The 16,951-nt window shown below is 42.0% G+C and overlaps 1 protein-coding gene across 2 annotated transcripts in view; it reads right to left on the minus strand.

The window, feature by feature from the left end:
• Positions 1-16,951, minus strand: part of LOC117422955 (serine/threonine-protein phosphatase 2A regulatory subunit B'' subunit alpha-like) — a 74,514-nt gene that overhangs the window by 44,592 nt on the left and 12,971 nt on the right. For both annotated transcript variants that reach the window (XM_034928770.2, XM_034928769.2), the window contains exon 2: positions 12,832-12,901. The gene's annotated coding sequence lies outside the window, so the exon portion shown is untranslated. The remainder of the gene's footprint in view (positions 1-12,831; positions 12,902-16,951) is intronic.

Raw genomic sequence — 16,951 nt, forward strand, 5'->3', positions numbered from 1 at the left:
GATGAGACACTGGAATTTTCAATAACTCTGGAAAAGCTGTATAGCAATACAAGAAAGGCTATCAATCGTCATGAGAACAATGTTATCTCTCTCTCTCTTGTGACACAGAGCACAGTACACAAAACAGTGCATAGCCTTGTGCAGCTGGTGGCATTTGTTTATTCTCTGGAATAGAGCTGCAGAATTCAGGTTGCTGGGGTAACCATGACAATTATTCTACATTCCAAAGGAGGCTTTAACCTCGCTCTACCAAAATGCTTATACCCAGCACATGTCAATAATTATTATTAATTAATTAATTGTTACCAATCACAGGTCTTCTATTACAGCATGTCATACCCAAGTCCAATTTAACAAGGATGTTAGTAACATGCATCCCAGACATGGCTGTAAATTGAAAATTAGGGCTATCACTATCATAACAAAACAATGACCTACATCCTGTGTATGTACAGTACCTGTAGCTTGCCACCACAAAACTCTCAAGTGTGCCATACATAGAAGTGTCTGCACCATATGCCCATCTTCAAGGATGTACACCCCAAGCAGCAGAAGACCTATTTCACTGAATGCATTTGGCAGAAAGACCAGTGTAAAACTGATACAGATACATGCAACTCTGTCATAGTCAAGCTACGTACTATCAAAGGAGCATTTCCTCATATTATAGTGGGCTTAGGGTCATTGCCCTTCTTTTGGAGTAAACCACTGTCCAACGAGAAGCATTCCAGATGGAATTGCTTGGTTGATGAATATGTGTTTGTACTTGCCAGTTGTCATGGTATCATCAGTTATAACCAATTTCTTTCTGAGACCAAAACTTGCAGGAATCTTCCACCAAGTTTCATTCAGCTGTTGGGCTTTGTTTGCCTTTTCATCCATCTTTATGTCTGTTTGTCCAGACATTTGGGAATACTAAGCCACACTACACTGAAAGGCTGTTTATACAATATATACAGTACTGGGAGTCTATATAGCAAACCACAGTATTATCTTTCACAGTCTACTGTTACAGAAGACCACAAAGACTAAATGTTGGCAGCTTCACGTGTGGAATGAACCATTTATTTTCCTGCATACAAAATACTGCTGCACATTACATTGTATAATAATTTCACTAACCGTCCAACTAACCTTGAATAGGTAAATGTAATATATATCCCTCAATTTCAATGCTATCTCAATACTTTGTTGGGGGTACCCCACATACATTTTTATTATCCGTTATTATTTATCCTCCTCATGTAACTTTATACCAGTCGGCTCAGACAGCTTCTGTATTTAGGGTAGCACCTGCGCCTTCTCAAAATGGTTTCTGTGTTCATTTCTAAAGCTCTGCTAACACCTACACCATGACTCACCAACCATGTGATTCTATGTCCATTCCCAATGGGTCTGTCGGTCCTCAAAACTGCTGTCCTTGTCCGTCAGACGCTTTCGACGCCAGACCGGTCAGGTCACAAGGATTGGGTCCTTTTTCTAAGGAAGTCTGGCCCTGATTCACTCAGCTTATAAACTGTTGAAAATGCAGTATCTGCCATTCACAGATTTAAGCCAGTCATTGAAAAAACTGCCAAACGTTTCTGCAGCCAAAGTGACCACAGTTTGGGACTTTGTAACCTGATACTACTGGCACTGTGTATGCTTGGAACAAGGGCATGATTTTTAAAGACAAGAATGCAGAAAAATCTGTAGATACACAATTGTCCTGACGGGATTATTCAGCCGATAATCACGCGTCCTCTTTAGAGTTTCAGTGCTTCACTCACCAGTCCAAAGATGAAATTCCCCACAGATAAAGATGTACCAGTAACCAGTACAACAGTAATGATGCACTGCAACCCTGCAGACCTAAACCATCCATGTGTTTCCTGTGAGCGTACTGCTTGTATACAAGTCTGCAGTACACCAAGTAATATGCAATGTTTTTTTTTTTTATTACAGTAATAACTAAACTTTAGGTTGTGAAAATAGCTTGAGTCTAAATTCTGGTATTTCTTCTAGGGTAGATATTTATGTCATTTCTAAATGATCAATAGAAAGCCACCTAGCTCGTAAGCAGTCTGCTTTGTTTGGCCATGAAACAGTTCGACATTGTCTTACATGGTGTCCGTTAATCCTGTTCTAGGCTGCCTTTCCTATTATCCAGCAGGAGGACACCTGCACAGCTCTCCTTGGGGAACTGCTGATTTATAGTGAAAAGGTCAGTACAGACAGGCAGGCATAAACTATGTCTTCAAGGCCTCACTTATTTATAGCCACCTGTGGCAAAGTGCCCCGCCCCTGTGTGCATTTGTGTGATCTGTGTTGTATGTTGCGTGCGTGTGTGTGTTAATGTTGGTGTATAGATTGGTACACGGGATATAAACGGGTCTGTGTTTCACGTATATTTAAAGTGTATAATTATATTTAGGCACGAGGATGGCACATCACTTCACGTGCAGATAAAATGTGTATAATATGTGAGCACGGGGTTGCACAGAATTAATTCACGTGCTGGGATTCAAGTGAATGATTAATTAGTAATTGAATCCCAGCACAACAGTATATATAGATGCACATTTTCACTCAGTCGTGGTTGGTGTTCGGTGAGTGGAGAACGGGAGAGAGAGAAGGAGAAAAGAAAGTCAAAAGTAAAGTAAAGTAATTAGTGTTTTCACTCACCGTGTTTGTCCGTTTGTCTGTTCACTGTTTAGTCTGTTTTTGTTTGTCTCTTTATTTTGGCGCAAGTGCCGTGTCCTGTTTTGTATTCCGTTGTTTAAACCTTTTATTTTGTTAATAAACGCTGAGTGCAGCCATTGCACTCAGCTCATCACAACCACTGTCTCTGTCTGTGTATTCCTCTCTGGTCTGACGCCACCCACTCCGGCCGTCTTTGTGACACGTGGTGTCATCGTGGGATAACAGCGCCTCCAAGCGTCAGACCAGGAGAGGGGGTTTTGTGTTAAAAAAAAAAAAAAAAACACAGGACTGGTTTCAAAAAAAAAAAAAAAAAAAAAGTGAAAATGGAAGGCTGGAGAGACGGCTGCCGGGACCTGGAGGACCTCCTCGGGGGCCTCGAGGACCAAGGCTGGTGCATGGCCTGTGGAGTCTACGGACACACGGTGGCGATCTGCCCCTTCCAAGGTGAGGAGGAGGAGGAACCGGCCCAGGAGAGGAAGGTGGGGAGGAGGAGTAAGAAGAGAAGGGGGAAAGGAAAGCTGCAGCAGCAACAGCAACCACAACACCAGCTGGAGGAACAGCAGCCCGGGTGTTACTGCTGTGCTGAGCCTGGGCATTCCAGCACCAACTGCCCCTGGTACCCCCTCGGACAGCTACCCCAACGATGCCCCATCTGCAGAGGTGAGCACTTCGTGGCCCACTGCCCTGTCCATCAGGAGAGGGAGGAGCAGGGGTCGCCTCAGTCTCCACGACCAGCAGGGGGGGGTAGACTGCTGCTCCCACCGCCCCAACCACAACTGCAACAGCGGCCAGAGGAGCCAGAGAACCTGTTCCCCTGGTGCACCTGGTGCGGAGAGGTGGATCACCGCTGGAGGGACTGCTCCGAGGTGCCACCGAGCTGGTGCGGGCGATGTGAGGAAGGGGGACATGACTGGTCAGGATGCCCCTATGCCAGCTCGCCAGTGCCCAAGCGGAAGGAGCCTGAACGTCCTACGCCTGAGTGGGAGGAGCCCGAACGTCCTACGCCTGAGTGGGAGGAGCCTGAACGTCCTACGCCTGAGTGGGAGGAGCCTGAACGTCCTACGCCTGAGTGGGAGGAGCCTGAACGTCCTACGCCTGAGTGGGAGGAGCCCGAACGTCCTACGCCTGAGTGGGGGGAGCCCGAACGTCCACAGCCCAAGAGGGGGGAGTCGGTGCGTCCACAGCCCAAAAGGGAGGAGTCGGTGCGTCCACAGCCCAAAAGGGAGGAGTCGGTGCGTCCACAGCCCAAAGGGAGGCAAGTCGGGGCTTCCACAGCTCTGGGACCCAAGCCACCAGCAGAGGGAAAATGCCTGCTGGTTCAGCCCCAAGAGCCGGAAAGGGAGGAGTTACAGGCCCAACCCCCTGGAAATTTTTGGGGGGGAGAGGGGCAGGAGGCTGGTGTCCCCCAGCAGCCTCTATTCATGCTGCTGAAGGCAGCACGGCGCGCACCAGCCCAGCCGCCACAGCGGAGGGAGCCAGCGCCGCCAGGAGCAGAGGAGCTGCCTCTGCCTCCGCCACCTCCACCGCTTCCTCCACTAGGAGCAGAGGAGCAGGAGCTGCCTCTGCCTCCACCACCACCAGGAGCAGAGGAGCAGGAGCTGCCTCTGCCTCCGCCACCTCCACCGCTTCCTCCACTAGGAGCAGAGGAGCAGGAGCTGCCTCTGCCTCCACCACCACCAGGAGCAGAGGAGCAGGAGCTGCCTCTGCCTCCGCCACCTCCACCGCTTCCTCCACTAGGAGCAGAGGAGCAGGAGCTGCCTCTGCCTCCACCACCGCCAGGAGCAGAGGAGCAGGAGCTGCCTCTGCCTCCACCACGTCCAGGAGCAGAGGAGCAGGAGCTGCCTCTGCCTCCACCACCTCCAGGAGCAGAGGAGCAGGAGCTGCCTCTGCCTCCACCACCTCCAGGAGCAGAGGAGCAGGAGCTGCCTCTGCCTCCACCACCGCCAGGAGCAGAGGAGCTGAAGCTGCCTCTGCCTCCACCACCGCCAGGAGCAGAGGAGCTGGAGCTGCCTCTGCTGCCCGTACCTCCGCAGGGAGTACGGTGGCCGGAGCCCCAGAAAGGGGAGCTGCCGGCCACGAAGAAGGGGGAGGAGGTCTGGAGACCACTTTCCCCAGCAGCAGTTTCGCTGCAGGAGTTCTTGTGGCCGGAGCCCCACAGGAGGGAGCTGCCGGCTACGAAGAAGGGGGAGGTCGGGGGACCACCTGCCCCCGCAGCTTTTTCGCTGCAGGATGGGACCAACAGGCTGTCAGCCGTGCCACTACCGGCAGGGGTGCTGACAGCATTGCCAGCCAAGGGCCCACTGAAGCCTCCCTTCCCAGCCCGAGACTTTGTTCTGGACTGCTGGGTTTTTAAGGGGGGAGGTGGCCGTTGAGGCCATGTGTGCTGCGCACAAGGGGGGGTATATGTGGCAAAGTGCCCCGCCCCTGTGTGCATTTGTGTGATCTGTGTTGTATGTTGCGTGCGTGTGTGTGTTAATGTTGGTGTATAGATTGGTACACGGGATATAAACGGGTCTGTGTTTCACGTATATTTAAAGTGTATAATTATATTTAGGCACGAGGATGGCACATCACTTCACGTGCAGATAAAATGTGTATAATATGTGAGCACGGGGTTGCACAGAATTAATTCACGTGCTGGGATTCAAGTGAATGATTAATTAGTAATTGAATCCCAGCACAACAGTATATATAGATGCACATTTTCACTCAGTCGTGGTTGGTGTTCGGTGAGTGGAGAACGGGAGAGAGAGAAGGAGAAAAGAAAGTCAAAAGTAAAGTAAAGTAATTAGTGTTTTCACTCACCGTGTTTGTCCGTTTGTCTGTTCACTGTTTAGTCTGTTTTTGTTTGTCTCTTTATTTTGGCGCAAGTGCCGTGTCCTGTTTTGTATTCCGTTGTTTAAACCTTTTATTTTGTTAATAAACGCTGAGTGCAGCCATTGCACTCAGCTCATCACAACCACTGTCTCTGTCTGTGTATTCCTCTCTGGTCTGACGCCACCCACTCCGGCCGTCTTTGTGACACCACCTCATCATAAAAAAAACAGAAATGGATTTTAAAATCAATTTACGTTAGCACAGATACAGAAGACTAGCATAAAATAAAGCTAATAGTTCAGTGAGTGAGAAACAGGCAACCATTTCTGGGGTGATAATTAAATTGATAAATCTTTTTTGCTGCTGCTCAATGTCCATTTAGAGGTATCGCTGGGTGAGCATGGTCACAGATACTTGTTTCTACTCTGGGTTCATTGCTTTGTTGTTGTTATGTACAAAAAGTTTATACACACTCTGCACTGGCCATTATTTTTGGACCAGCCTTATGAAACATTGAATCTGGTACAGCTACCCATTGACCATCACTCTGTTTTAATCCATAATTCACCTCATCATTGCATCAATGAAGTGCTGCTGTTTGGCATGTCCTAACCTTTCTGCGTTTGACACTGCTTCAGCCTACGATGCACCTTTGTGGACAACACTTGATAAGCATAGTTTTGAAAGACTTTCAAAGTCATGACTGAAAATATAGTATCCAAAAGGGAGAGAGTGAACTTCCGACAGGCATCTCAATCAGGTCCCCCGATCAGACTCCATTCGTCTCCAGTTTCTGGGGTTTAGTTTAAGGTTCAGTTCAATGAGTTAATTTAATTATCAGACATCCCTTGGGTCAAGTCACTTTAATGTCAACAAATGACAGGCTCATGACAGGAGGTGCCAGGCTCATTCCAATAAACATGATTTGAATACCACTTTTAAGATTAACCATGCACACCAGTTAGCTTAATATTCTCATACACTGTTCCCAATGTCCATATTACTCCCACAAAGACACAGCATTACAACAAAGATAACAATTGCGTCTTCTGTTTAGAACAATCTTGTCAGCTAAAATGACTAAGTACTACTGTATTAAAGTGTTACAGAACACTGTGTAACAGAACATTCTCACTACCCTATGCTTCCTGCAAAGAAAAGCAGGAACATGTTTAAGAGAACGTAAGATAAACTTTTATTTGGACAGTCAGGCAGCAGGAAACTTGAGATGTTCTCCATAGTAGAAAAATTATTCTTTTGCACCACTGATAAGGCTTGCACTTTTGCACCGTATTTTTGTTTCAAAGCTACAAATAAACAGTTTAAGGAACTTGTATTAATATTTAGCTCATTGCCTTGAGAGTTTCTCCATTGACAAAAGAAGGGTTTGGAGGGCTGCAAAGATGGATGTAGCACTGAAAACAAACAAATGATATAAATTCTGCCACGTAGCTGTAATTGGCACTTGACTGATGAACAACTATAACACATGCTAGAAGAAAGGAAATGTGTCAGGTCAATGTGATGCTGTTACTGTAGATTGTAAATTATGATTTGCTTTATCCTGCTTCTTCTGGGACTAGTTGTGCTGGTGCAGTAAGAGTCTGTAAGGCTGATATTTCACCTGTTTGTACAGGACAATCACCTATTTTTTCTTTTTATCAAAAATGGGGCTTAGTCTGGGTTAACAACTTCTGTCTATCTGTGTTATTAAACTGTACAATGCCAAGAGCTTACATGATCTTACCAAGGGAAACTTCACAGACTGCATGCACACTCAAGTTTATTTATTTCAAAACTTCAGCAAAATAAAGCATCTCCTTTAAAAGGGCGTACTGGTGAAATGAAATGTGTACTACTACCCAACAAGAAAGAACAACACTGTAGAAATATCCATATTAAAATCCTACAAAACACTGAAAATGAATTAAGCTGCAGAGTCCTATCAACACCCCATTCAAAAAGAAGAATATCAGAACACTTCTGGATAGTTCACTACTGTGGAGCTCCATCTTAATTCTCCTTCTTGTCCACTGGTGATAATGTCTGCTGTCTTGACTTCCATTCACTGTTAGTCCCCTACCCTGACCTGAGTTTAGCATGGATAAGAAAAAAACGTTTTTTGCTGAATTTAAAATAAACCTCCAGTGTCAGGTTATAGCCATGGGCACAATGAAGCAATCTGCTTCACTATACAAAACAAAAAAAAAACTCCCAACTCACACCTACACATTCCTATGAAGTAATTCTGTTTCATTGCCTTCAGCCAGCGCTGCTATTTAGAAGACCCTGCAGTGTTTGCAGCTAATACACTAAACTGGGCGTCTGGGTGCTGCAGACTTCTTATAATTCCATTTGTCATTTATGATCCAATTTCAGCAAACGCCTCATGTGATCTCCAGCGGTTTTATTGGCTGTGACGCAAGAAGCCAACAGATTCAAAATCCAAAAAGCAGATCAGGAGGGTAACAACGCTGATTGAAATGCATGAGACAAAAAGGACAAGTGAATATTCTTCATATTATTCCTTTTGGTTATGGACGATGCAGTATTTTGCTTTTAGGTGTCTCGCTGTTAAGGTTTGGTTCTCCTTTGCTTGGATTTAGGTTTCTTTCATGGGAAAATGTGTGGTTACTGTCATTATATGGCTTAGTCGCTTAGAGTTGTGAGCCAATCACAAGAAGAACTACAGTTTGACCCTTGACTACACAGTTTCCTTTATTGGAAAGTATTTTTTGATTTCGGTACTGTATGCGTTTATCTATATTGTAATTGCAATTGGAATCATTACAGTTTATCTAAAGAAGCACACAATTCACACTTTAGACACTTCAGGCACCACGCACCAAGAAGTTACATTAACTAGCCCGGCATAGACATTAACCTGTGATCCACCACAATAACAATCTGTTTCAAATGTCTAATGTATTTAATATTTTTTTAAAAAACTGACAAGAGAAACATATGGTATTAATAAATTTCTGTATAATTTCTTATGGGTGACTTCTCATTCTTGAGCACGATACTTGTTGTCATTATTGTTTGTTTGTGGGAAGAAGACATTCATACAATGCAAAACACTCAGCGATAAAGACTTGCAGTATACATGTAAACTATATTTACCAATGTGCAGGTAACGAAATAACCACCGAAATGATCTACTGTGCCTGCAGATAATATTATCTAATAGTTATTATTTAATAAATGATCCACATTTATTTTGTATTTGTTCATTATTTACTCACTCTAGAGTGAATCCATACCAAATACCATTACTCAAGTCCTTGATCCTTTAAACTTGACACACAAAGCCAGTGAATATCTTCAGATAAGGCCTTTACAAAAACAGCTACAATGCCAACATACTGCCACTGAACCCTAAATGTTTCACATCTGCTACCGAGTTTACACAGAGTAATTTGCCAAAAAGATTCAAGCATATAATCATGTTTATATAGAACAGCTAGAACACCTAGCGAGTGTTACCCTATGTTATCAAAATGTCACGCAAAATGTTAACAAGATGCAGATGGAAAACCTGAATCTCCAAAACCTTATGTCTGAAAATATGGCTCTTAAAAAGACCAGCATTGCGATGCAAAAAAGTGAAATACGGCATCTATAAGCTCAATGGCAGCTCTTTAGCATATTCTCTGTGTACAACAAGCAGCCTGACAGACTGCCCCTGGGCACAAAGCATTAGGAGTGTTAAAATTAATTAGAGTTATAATGAGGGAGATTTAAATAGGAGCCCATGTAAGCGGCTGGGGGCCAATTTACAGTAGCCTTTTGATGTAGCCTACAGTAGCCTTATATAGTAGAGAGTAATAGAATGACTGTCAGGTAGATTTAACACTTGAGGTATTTTTAAGACACAGACCAAAAAAATCTATAGGTCTCAAGATTTCACCTATATGGGTGCTGCTGTAAACTGTGAAACGATAGATCTGGGTCACTAGGGGTAACTATAGGCAGTAACACTCAACAAAACCTGGCAGCCCAGGACAGAAATTGGCCGCCGCACACCACTGACTCCAAGTTATTTGTGAGCCTCCCCCCTTTAATAAAGCCCCATGTTTATAGTCTATTATTAGTTTGTGTTTACACATGTGATTCCTCAATTGCCCGGCTGGCCTCACACACCAGGATGCGACTCGTCTACATCAGCTGTTGGACTAAGACAAAGTGGCACCAGGATATGCAAGTCAGCTGGTGGCACTGAGCCCTGCCTCTCAGGGTGATCTGGGATTAGGGGTTTTGAAATTAACTCCCCATGCCCAAAGCCTTTAAGGAAACAGGGGTGGGGATTCACAGTTTTACTGCTAGGGAGCTACCTTTGAAAGCAGACACAATGAACTGTGGGCCAAAGTCAATATGCACGATTCAGTGAAACTTCTTCAACTGTAGATTAAAGTGGTAAAGCGTTAGCATAATGTAAGCTATTTCTAGTCGGCTTTGATGAATATCTGAGCACATTGCCCATTCTTCTGGGGCCTTAAATGAATCCTAAACTGTTTAAGCAAATATCCCACAAACGGATAAGGGTATGTTATTGTTCTTGAATTTAATATTGAATCACGTTCTTGTATTTAACACCCACCTCTGTGTAAACCAAAACAGTCTGTATTTGAAAATACAGAAGAATAAATACTGCTCTGTTTAATGTCCATCAATTATTTAGCATCTGTTACAAATCTGTTTCAGTAGGAAATTGTCTACACTGCACTGCGTTTATTGAGCCGTCTAAATGGCACAATAATACGTAGGGAAAAGTAGTAAGAATTCATCCACAGATGTGTCAAGCATATGTCTTGGCAGGCTAACACTATCTTTTCCTTAGGACTGAATGTGCTTTCAGAGACCAACAGAATAAAACTATACCTGGAGGAGGGTTCTAGGTTGATCATCCCCCACCCCTCCCCATGACAGTTTGAAGATGATTAAAACATTTCCAAACTAGGTCAGATATTTCTCCCTGCAGGGCAGATCTGCATGTAGGAACATTTACTCTTACGAACCAATCCCATGTAAGAGTTAATATTGACTTAGCTCTCAACCATCTATCAGCCTTACCATGTAAACACCAAACACCACTAGATAAAAGACGGCAGAAGCAAGATGAAATCCCAGCACCCAGATGAAATAATTATTATGGAATGGACTTTTGAAGCACATGGCTGCCAATATCTAGAATATGCCACCAACTCACTTGCGTAATATTAACACGCAGTCTGCTGCCAAGGCATATCTTAGTACACAGATTACTTTTCGCCTTATGGATAGCCAGTCCCACACTGACCAAGGCAGTATCAGTACCTTTGTACCTTTTTCACAGACCCTTATCAATCACTGTTATATTTTCTTAACATTAAAAGATAATAGTGCCAAGAGATACAGAAGAAACTCTGTATACGTTACTGGTTTATATACAGTATATATGGTTCATGTATTTACATATATACCATATAAATAACAAACAGGAGTTCAGTACCAAAAATGATTATGAAAATTCCATAATGGTTTGTGCAATAACTTGAGGAAACCGAGTTTCTGTCCGGAATGCACTGCTGGGCAAACCACAATTAATTAACAATGAGCACATTTCATAATTGCTTAGTATTAATTACTTTTGATTTCATCTCTGTAGGTGACAGAATTTTTACCTTCATTTGGACAAAAGGACAGAAAAATGAACACTGCTCAGTCAGTCACTTTCTGTGATGGACAATGACATTCAGCAGAAGAGTTCTCCGATTTGATTTGTACTTTTCCAGGGGTATCTAGTCGTCCTACAGATGATTAATGACCCCATGTAAACAAATTGTAAAAATCTAAGCAATCTTGATTATTCTGAAAAAAGATCCTGTGGAGTTATATCAGGTTACACACCAGATTTCAAAATCAAATGGATATTATCGAAACTTTATTATAAGGTTATTGAAGGGAGGGCGTGCATATATGAGCACTGAGTGGCTCAGTGACTGAACTCACAGTACAGTCCTGGTTCTCATGGCTCCAACAGGTCAGATCTAACCACTAAGCTATTATTATACCAAGTTCAAGAGTTATAATAAGCCTTTATTTAAAAAAAGGAGTATATTAGTAAAGGCAGGGTAAAGCACTAATCTAGGAGCAGTAAGATTGTCATTAAGGGTTCGGTTCTCCTGTCATCCACTTGGCCTCCCACATGGACACACCAATTCCTTGATGAGAGCTACTTACTGAATCTTCGTTACTAATATATTAAAATTTAGAGTGAGGTTTCTTAAACCTTGTACTCCCCTAGTCTCTCAACAGAGAGCCCTCACTCCGACATTCACCATGACATGCACTCAATTTAGTACTATTAGACTGCCTCTATAAATCAAAGAGAATGATTGTGTTAGAAAAAATATCTGCATTCCTATGTTACACTTTCTTTAAAATCTGTGTGGATCGTAGTAAATAAATAGTGTGCCTCTATGGCCAATACATTTCCTAATGTCCTGAGCTCCGGTTATTAATACATGCGTTTTCTACATTACAGTGCTGTGCAATGTATCACAGGGGTCTCATAACTTACACAGTGGCAGCTGTTGTAAAGCTGTAATGGGTGTTTGCTGCCTCTCACATTTCAATAGGTACAATAATGAACAATAAAAGTAACATGTTAAAAGATTAGCTCATAGGAACAAATGGCCCATTCTTCATAAATGAAGGGTTTATTGTTTTGTCCCAAAATACACCAGGCCTCTGTGGTATTTCTCTGTAAAGGCTATCTAGGTTTTGTAACAGAGCCATCATGCTGCTACGAGGGTACTTGCTTGCTTGGGAAATACAACGTCACCGCCCATTGATGGAAAAAATGTTTGCACTGAACCAAGTGTGCTTCAGCAGAAAGCCTCTTGATGGAAAAACATGAACTTTAAATGGGAGGCTGAAATTCTGAAGTAGATGTTCACATAACACAAATATGCATTTAAAAGTTAATAGTTCAATACAATGGTAACAATGTAAGTTAAGAAATGATGATTTCAAGGTTTTTAACATCTTGTGACCGAGGTCAGATACACAAGTACATAGTTTGTGTATACAGCACACTGAACATTTTTCATTAAAGGAATACTTTACATCACCTGCATTTTTCTTTGTATTTAATACAAATCCTGTAAATGTGTGTTCTCACTCATTTGTTTCTGCTTACATCGTTTCATAATTAACCACTGTGTCTGCTTCTACATATCGGCCCCCGTTCTGGAAATAGCAAACAGATGGCAGCAAAGGGTCTGAATTATTTTGGCTCATCCAATTGTATTGTGAATCAGTTTCTAAATGAAGAGTTACTTTACTTACCTATTTACAAATACAGTAGAGAAAAGGGGAGGCCACATTCCACAGATTCATCTCAGCATTCCATTTTGAGCTGGGGAAGAAAAAAAAAAAGTGCAAGGATGGTTAGAAAAAAAAAAGTGTAGTAAATATCAAAACCAACACCCACCAAGGTAAATTCACAATATTTGTGGGGAACCTAGATTGTGTTCCCATTAACTTAAATCCCAGCAATGTAGCTTTGAAATTAACCAGGTCAACTGCTTGCATTGCATAGGATACAGACCTTTTCTCTCTATTACTGGCATATTAAACCTGAGCTTTGATTAATCCAGCATTGTGCTAGGTTTAGTACAATAGCATTACCACATGACATTTAATATCGTGAATTCAAAAGAACCCCTAGCAGTGTTTGTTTTTGTAAGATAGGGCCACCCAGGTTTGTTACATGGCCCCAACGTCCTTATTGATTTTACAGCACTGATCTATACACCACATTGAAGAAGTGTCAATGGTGCTGCACAAAACCCAATACCTTCAGCATTGCAGTTTGAATCATTAACAACTGGGGAACAAAGAGGTGCAAGTTCAATCTGATAGCCTTTCATAGTGTAGTAATAGAAAAACTGAAATATGAACATTACTGTACCGTGCCAGGGAGACCTTGAATGTGAAATAAAGTGCAATCATCAGCGTGGTTGTGCCATTTATTTAGGTGGAAGCCAGGCACACTTAACATTGAAGTGCTAAGCCACCAACAGGCAGGTAGCTGGTATTCTTTAAACCACAGTGAAGAACCCAAACCCTATCCCTTTTTACCTTGGTCAGTTTTAATAGTAGTTTTGCAGTTTATTGTTCTTTCACCATACCAACTATTTACAATGCTATCATTTTACTGTTCTTTACTATACTTTTAACACTGTATACCACAGTAAACTTTAATATGGGTGGCTAAAAAAAAAATAAGTCAAATAAGAAAAATGGTTTTCTGTAGCTATCAATACAACAGCTTTCTTTCTATCGCACCCTTAAAAATCCCCAAAAGCTCTCATTAGTCATTTATCAAAGAAGGATTATAGAAAACATTAAAGGCAATCTGGGGATTAAACACAAGCAAGCCTTTGTGTTCTGCTTCTGTGCACCGGCGAGTTCAAGTGCAAAAAAAAAGAAAGGTGCAGAAAGGAAATGTCAAAACCTCCCCGAGTAAGATGTCTGTGAGAACATACAGTGCACTCTGCTTTTCTCCATCTTCACAATCATAGGCATCTCAGAAATGCTGAGTATGTTGAGACACTAACATTTTTGTTCATGAAATATTCCATTAAATTACACTCTAGAGATTATACCACTTCTGCACTGTAGTCAAGAAACCGCAGAATAATCAAAGCTGAAATTCATGCATGCGTAACTCATTAGCTGAAATGACTTCATTTCATCTCACAAAAACACACAATCCGGGACCCTAGTCATCAGGGACTGCAAGTAAAAGGTTCTGCAGCTGGTGAATTCTACAGCATGAGCAGCAGTGTCCTGCCTTGGTTTGATATCAGGATAGCATTCAGGCACACTCTTACATAGCTTGGGAACACCAGCTCCCATCTGGTCCAGCAGTATCCATTCCTTAACCATTGGCAATGTAAAGGAACTGGCACTGTTTTTTCTCTACCTGCCTTACATATAGGGTGTGTCTTTCCCAAGTCAATTAGCCACACATGTACTGAACATTTTATTTTTAGTTACAAAATATTTTCCCCTCAATTAAATGACTGGGTTATAATGTTTTCATTATAATCCACTGCCTGCTGCTTGTCTGACCCTCAGGGCAGCCATTCTTCACTGTAACCTTCAACCCGATATGAACACAAGCAGAAGATAATGTCAAAAAGTAATGTTCTTACATAACTTGAAAAGTGAAGAGACTTTGGGATTGGCTGCAAGATCCCTGTACTGTATTTTTCCTGGTCCAGATCCAATGACATTCCAGGTCTATTTTTCTTGGCTGCCACCTGGAGTCTTATTTATCAACATACCGTAAACAGACTAACTCAGCTCCAAGTCTAAAACAGGCACAGAGTTAATTATGATGAGAGAGTACTTTGCAAACTCTGAGTCACCCGAAGCAAACCAATCCTTCTCATGCCTTAACTCTCATTTCCCATTCTTATAACCTGTAGATACAGGCAGGTACTCTGGCAATACTTTGTTGTAAGAAATGGGCTCCGTGCTCCTGATTTTGGGGCATGAACACTGTAAACATACACTTACATTGCAAAATAAATTAAATGATAAAGTAAGCTGAACCCGTGCAACAACCCGTTTGAATCTAGTACTGTAGATAGCATGAGACAGAGCTTTCTTGCAGAAGCATAAAACATTATCCGAGCTCAAATTCTGGCAACATCATCAAATTCTGGCAAAATGAATGGAAGGAAAAGAAATGTCTCTTGCCAGCACATGTTCCACACAGTATGCAACTCTTGAATATAAAGGCTTGAGTAGCTGAATTTCTATGCTCATCTTCAGAAACCTAGAACTCTAATTCAACCTGGGAAGCCTCTTTCACAGGAACTGAATTAATAATTTAAAACCACATTGTAACTGTAGCCACAACATACTGGTTTTTGAAGATGGGCTTTTGATGTCTATTTTTGTACTCAGAAGATTTGTTATGTCGTGTGTGTGTGTGCATGTGTGTTATTGCAGCAGCTTTGACAAGGGTGAAAGTGTTTTAAAAATAGGGTACTGTCCTGACATTATTCACCAGGTTGCCAAAATAAACAGAGAACTATAACTATAATCTCATTATTAGCATCTTTGTCTGAGCCTGATATTATACCTTGTATTACCACTGCTCAGTCGATAGTTATTATGCATGCAGTGAATGAACACCTACAGGCTCCTTGAAAACCACAAATGGATGTTTGTAAACTCGGTTGCTAGGCGAGGATGTTAATTGGGTGTGACAGTGGTTCTGAATCATTTATTTACACACATTCGACAATCCTTGGGGGGAATTAGCCCAGTTTTAGTAACATCTGCCGTAACTGGGTACTGCAAAGTTTACAAAGTGCCAGTACTATTATAGGAGGCTGTGTGGTCCAGTGGTTAAAGAAAAGGGCTTGTAACCAGGAGATCGCCGGTTCAAATCCCACCTCATTGTGTGACCCTGAGCAAGTCACTTAACCTCCTTGTGCTCTGTCTTTCGGGTGAGACGTAGTTGTAAGTGACTCTGCAGCTGATGCATAGTTCACACACCCTAGTCTCTGTAAGTTGCCTTGGATAAAGGCGTCTGCTAAATAAACAAATAATAATAATAATAATAATAATAATAATAATAATAATAATAATAATATTGCAATAAAAAAATAAGCACCACACACATGCAGAAAGATGTTGGGCTTCACCTGGTAATCTACTGAGTAGAGGAGAGAATAAGGTTTTAGAAAGAATATTTTTCATTTTGGAATAGATTGTGTTGTCTGTTTGGCCTGTTTTTCAGTTTTTTTTATATTTGATCTTTTTCAGTTAGTGTTCTAGATGTGCACAACTAGTCCATGTGCAATATGGTTAAGCTACCAACATATTTGCTATGTTGCAGCTAAGTCACTGATAGTGAACCAAGAATAAAAGTTAGTACCTCTACCTTTGGTAGATATCCATTTACCACTCTTCAGTGAACTACTTCAATAGCAAAATCTTTTTTTTTGTGAAATATGCCTCTGCTTCATCAATCTTTAGTCACTGATCACTCTCTGTCTCTGCTGCAGAAACAAGTGTGTTTGTAACCATGGAAACAATTTTTAAATTCTGCTTCTGTGTTAAAAGAAGCCTTAAGAAAGTCCTTGGTGATTGGCCAAACCAAACCAAAACATACTCACTGAACTTTCTGACATTTGTGTTTAAACATCCTTTTTTTGTTTACTTGGAATGAGCTGAAAAACAACTGTTGCTTGCAGTAATACTGTGAACCCTATTTCTAATGAAGTGTGCCAGTACATAGTCAGTGCATTTACTAGCATGTAACTAATCTTTTATAAATGCATGCCCTTTTCATTTAAATATAACTGTCATCTCGGGAGGTGATGCCAACATGTTTAAACAGTGTCCATCTAAAAGGGATTCATTGTTCACACCCTAAACACGA

Source organism: Acipenser ruthenus, chromosome 17 (genome assembly GCF_902713425.1).
Source record: "Acipenser ruthenus chromosome 17, fAciRut3.2 maternal haplotype, whole genome shotgun sequence".
NCBI lineage: Eukaryota > Metazoa > Chordata > Actinopteri > Acipenseriformes > Acipenseridae > Acipenser > Acipenser ruthenus.